We start from the raw sequence: 7,061 nt of genomic DNA, 5'->3' as shown, positions 1-7,061 counted from the left end.
GAGACTCGTAAAAATGGAAAGAGAAATTGAACTGGGAAATAAACAGAAAGCTACTTCAGGTAGGAAATATCTGTGCCGAATATTTGTGTTGATTTGTTAGATTGTGTACTATAACGTATAGCTATTTAAGTACGGATATAGTTCATAACATATCGTACACATTATTTGAGTGTATAGTTAAATCTATTAGAAATGGAATTTGGAATGTTTATTTGCAGTATCAGTATATAAACCAAGAGTTATGTGAGGTAGACCGAGTGGATTTGTATGCATCTGAATTTACGTATTTATATGTATCATTCTATTATTCGTAGGATACGGGCAATGTGAACGGTACCGTAATAACAGTAGATTGCTGTGTCAGAATCTAACATTCAGACGGTGTGGGTGTGTTACGAAACTTCGTAAAGTAATATTATTTGTATGTAGGACTTGGCGTGTATGGAATGAGAGACGTTAGAGTGTGCGAAAGGCCTGGTAAAGTGTTCGCCATTTGTCTTTTGAGAAGTCCGTGAGAGATGGTAGATTATGAGAGTAGTATAGCAAGAACCGAATGTACGTCCCTTATATTTTCTGCAAGAAGTTCCCGGATGCACGTAGAGACGCTACTAAACTCAAGAGAGGGAAGTAGGAAGTACGAGAATAGTACAGAAGGGGTGCGGAAAGTGAGTAGTGCAAGGAGTAGCACAGGAGTGGTGTAGGAGAAGAAGATTAGTACAAGGAGCGGCATGGGAAGAAGGCAGGAGGTAAAGAGAAGGGAGAAGAGGAGAAAGAAGAACGAATACAGAGAGTACAAGAGACTATTCATTGGAAGGAGACTCTCACATTAGGACATTAACTCTGATGTGATGCAATAAAGAAGGTATTTGTAGCACACCAAATTAATGTATTAATTTATGCGTGAAGTGTAATTGTAAGATTTATATCCAGAAATTAGTTGAATAGTTTTATTTATTATTAATATTGATTAAATTGTTATCTTTTTTTACCTTGACTTATTGACGTATTTAGACTTTCGGCATTGCAGATATAGGGCTCGTGAGTCATTCAAAATTTAAATGTCAATTAAATTAAATGCCATTTTTTTTTTTTAATTTTTTTTTTTTTGGGGGGGGCATTAACCCCCACACGACTTGAATGAATACTACATAATAGGAGTGCTGCTATTTCCATCTAACGCATCACACGAAATATTTACAACTAGAACCTAGTTTATGTTTTCCCCGCTTGAGACACCACTGGGTGCAGATCTCAACATCGACGCACAGCCTATGGGATTTTCAGCCAATCTAACCATTTTTGGTCTGCTTACGGGCAGAAGTTGGAACTAATTAAAACAATAGTCTAGTAAGCCTTGAGGGATCAACCAGACGAGAAACACAATTGGTGCCGCCTGACTATCCTGCGATTGTGTTCGGTGATGGAGCTTTGGCACAGCAAGCAAAACAAGTGGACTTAATAGACTCCAACCCCACTTTCTGGTTATCGCGATTACCAGCGATACATCGAAGGAAAATATGCGATTGTGTCGGTGACAGTTTGGAGGCGCGCCCTCTCTGCTGCTATTATCCAAAAATTGTATCAAGACCGACTCGGTATCGTGTTTGAGGATCATGTAAGTTTATTGTTATAAATCCGTGTGGAGTAGCTTGTGCTCGTGAAAAGAAATTTTTAAACTTAATTATGTCCATATCACCGCTGCACGAAGTCTGATGAATATTTCGTAACGTGTGAGTATCAACTCCGTTAAACACAGTAAGAATATTACAGTTATCCCTGATCACTTTAGGAATTTGTGTATACCGCTGGGTTACATAAATCACATCTGTGTTTTTGTGTCTACCTCTGGAAAATATCCTAGCTGGATTTGATTGTTTATCCAACATTACATCATCGTAAACAACTAAATTATTAATAAATCCATCAATATCATCAATACTTGGTGCTTCATCAATATCAGTGATAAATTCAACAATATCGTCTCCGTTCTCATTTAACGATTTTGCGCTTTCATTAAAAACCTTTATTACATCGTAGCATCGTTGATCATCAACTGAAGGTGCTACCAAATACAACTTATCCCACTTCATCCACTTCATTATTAAATTAAGTAACAACTGCGTCTTACCACTTCCAGATGGACCTATAATAATCATATGAACATAATTTGGTATCGTTGCATGATGCTTAACTGGTTATCGTTTCCTTGTTGCAGAAAAGTCAGCGATTTTCATACAGAAAATATATAAAAAGAATATGGATTTATATTGTGTAAAATGCAGGGCGCGTACCCCAGCAGGTGATCTAACAACCATTACAACAAAAAAATAACAGATGAGCGGTTACGGGTAAGTGTGAACGATGCGGTACAGAAAAATTAAAATTTATTTCCTCGGGCGATAAGCCAAAGTCAAGTAAAAAAAAAAGGCAACACGGAGGTGATATTGCAGCAAAATTAACAAAATTACCAGGGACTCCGTGGGCTAAATATCCAGGAGAAAAACATCTTCCAGATATAATTACTGCGGGCCTGGAATCCGACTTGATATCAGACTTGACAACCAAGACCAACCAAAACCAGGCGAGGAACCAATAAACGCTATTGATAAAGCGTGTCCTGCTCATGATGTAGCTTATAAAAGTAAGAATCTGCAGCAGCGACATCTCGCAGATGTGAAATTAATTCATGCACTAAATTCCATCACTGATAAATCTTTCAAGGAAAGGTTAGCTAGTTGGTTAATAAAATCCGCAATGAAAGGTAAATTGGCGCTAGGTGCTGGTAATTTATAAACGGAATCGATTTATTATTCCCCAAGAGGATACTGGAAGGGTGCCGCAGCGATTAGTAAACTCGCTGAAGCAGCAAAAGTTACGCGTGTTACTGCTAAAAAGTGGTTATCCAAACAGGCAATATGGCAAATTTACCTACCGCCACCTAAGCAAATTCACTTTGCACATTTTGATGTTAGTGTTCCAAATGAAGTTCATCAAGCTGATATATTATTTCTACCACATGATACCGTTAAAATCCAAAGACGTCAAATAACATACAAGTATGTGCTAACTGTAGTTGACGTTGCAAGTAGATATAAAGAAGCAGAATCGTTGTCAACAAAGACAGCAACTAAAGTAAATTCTGCGTTTAAACGAATTTATCAACGTGGACCCTTGCAATGGCCACAGCTTTTACAAGTTGATCCTGGCAAAGAATTTCAGGACGCAGTATCATCGTTGATGAAACAACATAACGTCGCCATCAGACGAGGACATACTGAGATTCATCGTGATCAGGCGATTGTTGAACGATTTAATCGAACACTTGCTGAGCGGTTATTTGGATATCAATACGCGAAGGAATTCATTCAGGACAAGAGATCTCGTGAATAGGTTGCAAGATTACCAAGCGTGATAACTGCATTAAATAATGAAATTACTCGAACAACCAACATGAAACCTATTAACGCAATTACCAAAAAGAATATACCCGTACAACGACGTGATTTTTCAACACAACCGATGCCTCGCCTTAGCGATCAGCATTAAGAGGTTAGTGTTAGGACAGGTCGGCCTGGTGTCAGGATAATGTGTCTGGGTGGGACATCATGCTACGTGTCTGCGGCACGATGCCCCAATGCTAGACATCAATATAAACTGCCACACTGCAGATTTCGTAGCGATATGACTGAAAAATTGTTAAAACTACTTTAAAAATCCAAATCACACACACAAACACACACACGCACAGAGATAGCATGGTATGAGTAACATAAAAACGGAAACAACCTTATTGTGTCAATTTGCAATAAATAAATGAATGGATTTACTAGAATCTGAATTTTTTCCATTATACTGCTTAAATCTAATAAAGAATTCAAAATCTCAGCAAACAGTTTATCTATTTGCTCTTAATAATGGTGATCCTTGAAAAATATCCTTGCGTTTTAAGTTTGTCAAATATATTTTGTCTATCTGTACAACATTGAGCAATTCAATTAGGTTATTTTTCAAGCATAAGATGATTTTTTTTAGCGACATTATGTAGAAATGTAGCTTTACTTCTTGATAAAATAGCTGAGTATGGCCTTAAATAGTGAAACAGTTTTTTAATAACGGCACGTTTTTGCTAAAAGAAAAGCAAGTGGGAAACTGCCTTGAGATGTGCTGAAAAACCAGATCCGTATTGTTTACTACATTTATGGTATTGATAATTTTACATTTTGAAGTTAAACATTAAAGGATGCTATATTCGCAGACATTGAAAATATCACTGTGTAATTTTGGACTATATAGTATTTCATTTTATTTGTAAATATATTTTACAAAAGATGAGAAACTTAAAGCATATTAAGTGGATTTATTTCCTGAACTTTAAAAGACAAATTTTAAAACAACGCAACCAGAAGTGTTCCGGAGTGGACAGCATATTCGTATGGTTTTGTACTATCGACAACACCCTTTGCTAGCAGGAAAACTAGATTTTCTTGTGTAAAAACAGCTTCCTTCATGAGATTGATTGGACGTAGGGCGAGGAAAATGGAGGAACTCGGAACCTTTGACACGGTTTGGATCGCTTATCATTTTACGAGAATGGTCTATCCACTTCTGACAAAAAGTGAGTAGTCGCCAGAGGTGGATCGCCAGACGGCGTTGCTGACTGTGAGGTCACTGACTATTGACGGAAGACCTGGGAAAGGACAAACTGTGGTCCTCTATCTCTCTTCCCTGCCTGCTCGCGAAAATAAGACCACATGATCTATCTTTGCCGAGAACCACCACTGCTAATTCTCTGGCGATAATGCCCCTTCTCATTCACTTTCTCGAACCTCATAGTAACGCGATAGTAGACTGCACTAAACGTTAAACGGCGATTCTTGTGCCTAGTTCTTTGTCATCTCCTTTTATGCGAAAACATCGTTAGATAAGTGAAGTAGAGTGGCGAGGAAGTCAACACAGCGTTCCTACTAACATCGACGTGAAGTTAAAGTCTTATCTGTTCGCTTTATCAACATCTAGACAAGATACGTGGTGAGAAATATATCTTTATGTGACATTTTAGCAGTTGGGTGAGAAAGATGCATGCAACTGACTCACAATAAAGAAGCTCTTGCCTTACCGGAATCGCGAATGCTCCAAGAGATGCCCGGTAATATTTGAAATCTTTAACCGTTGTGACAAGATTCTGAGGGACGAAATGTCATCATCGTTTACATCTACCAAGGCATTCACCTCGTATGCTGAATGGATTGAAGGCGTAGGATGGCTTTGTGAAATAGACAAAATCCTACATATTTTAACTTTTTCGCTGCCGTAAACTAAATTCTGTGCGTTCCATTGTCAGATCGTCCTTTTCCAGCATTTCGGTTTCATCACTTTCATGCGTACATATATGTTGAATGTTACCGATCGAAGTCACGTGCGACAATAATGAATGGTACGATAATTGCAAACATATTAATAAATGCATCAGTTTCTACAAAATGTTGTATACACCATACAACATATTTTAACTTACTGCACCACTAAAACAGATATGTGGATGATTAAGTTTAAGTTATAATTTTTGATAGAATTTAACTGTATTGTCTGGAGGACATCTTAGCACAAGGCAGCGAAAATAAAAAAAGATTATCCGGGTATAACGATGTCTACATAACGGGTAGAAATTGGAGTTAATCTATAATAGTTGCATCCCTTTGTCTATATAATGTATAATTAATTAATTGAGAAGTAAATTTTTAAGTTTTAAATCCACTATGTATTTAGATTTTTTGAAGATAACTATCTACACTGTTTCCTTAGTTATTTCCAGCAAGATAATAGTATTATTATCCTATCACGCTTTTTCCTTATTTTTTCCAGATCCTAGTTAGGGCAAGTGTACCGACAGTCGCCAATGGGTCTTGTCGAGATGAGTGTGAACATCCTTTGATTCAAGTGTAAATGTATTGCGTATATGTCCTTTCCTTCAGAGAGAATTACGTGCCTCGAATGGTACAACATTCGAAACAAAGTGACAAATGTCCCTGTGAAGAAACACAACAGACAAAAAATATTCCAGGCAGAGTTCTAAGGCTTGAGGTTTAAAAGCCCATAATCGTTTGGTTTCCTGGTGAACTATTATGGTAATTGAACCGTCAGTGATATCACGCAATATCCGGTCTACATTTATTTTCAATAAGCACATAGTGAAAGTGTTGTATAAATGGGCATATATTTATAAATCAATACAAAAACAGTACCAGACAGAAACAGGGTGAATGTCGTTATTTGATCACAGAAATGATGACCATGTTGATTAGAGTGGCTGGTTTCGAAACTTAGTATAAATACACCCATAAGCACCTACAACGCAAGCATCTCGTTTTCTGCCTTGTTTCCTTTTTAGCCAAAAGAAATTGAAACTATAATAAATAAGTTATCTATTAGATGGGACACTGTTTCTTGCATATTCGATAGAATTTCGATCGTTATTTAATTGATTACAAACATACGTACCCCTTAACTTGCATCCTGATATAAGTACAGAATTTGTTATTGTCATTTTAAGGGTCCTTCGGTGGCCTAGTGGTCTTTTAAGTCGCTCACATTTACAGATCAATCACATATCTGTCAGCGTGAGTTCGAGTCTTGACTCAACCAAGGTATGTATTTGAGAGAGTTTGCCAGTAGCTTCACATTGGTCGGAGGTTCTTCTCGATGTCTTGAATGGTTAGTTCTCCACCATGTTGCTTACAAATGGCGTTAATTCCCACAAAACTGAACCAAGAATATCTATTTTCGGTTCATAGTACGCGATGGTACCTGACCGAAGAACTTTAAGTGGTTTTCTTTTTCAAATTAAAAAGTACTTAAGCCTTGTACACAAGATCTGGCTGATATTACTTCAAAGTACACAAGATTAAATAACTCAAATAATTCACTGTACACGAGGCAAAAGGACTCAGTTCACCCATAATACTTCACTGTACACAAGATCAAATCACTCAATAATTCAATGTACACAATATCAAATTACTCAAATAATGCACTGTAGACAAAACCAAACGACTCATCATACG

The 7,061-nt window shown here is 37.2% G+C and overlaps 1 long non-coding RNA gene across 1 annotated transcript; it reads left to right on the top strand.

Annotated features, from left to right (window-relative positions):
- Positions 1-434: 434 nt before the first annotated feature.
- Positions 435-6,428, top strand: LOC149784921 (uncharacterized). The gene is made up of 2 exons (XR_016413473.1): positions 435-862; positions 5,863-6,428. It is a non-coding gene; the product is annotated as an uncharacterized LOC149784921 (long non-coding RNA).
- Positions 6,429-7,061: the final 633 nt, after the last annotated feature.

This window comes from Sinohyriopsis cumingii, chromosome 13, assembly GCF_028554795.1.
Source record: "Sinohyriopsis cumingii isolate HCF-2022 chromosome 13, ASM2855479v2, whole genome shotgun sequence".
Lineage (NCBI taxonomy): Eukaryota > Metazoa > Mollusca > Bivalvia > Unionida > Unionidae > Sinohyriopsis > Sinohyriopsis cumingii.
This window is presented reverse-complemented; position numbering and strand designations above follow the sequence as displayed.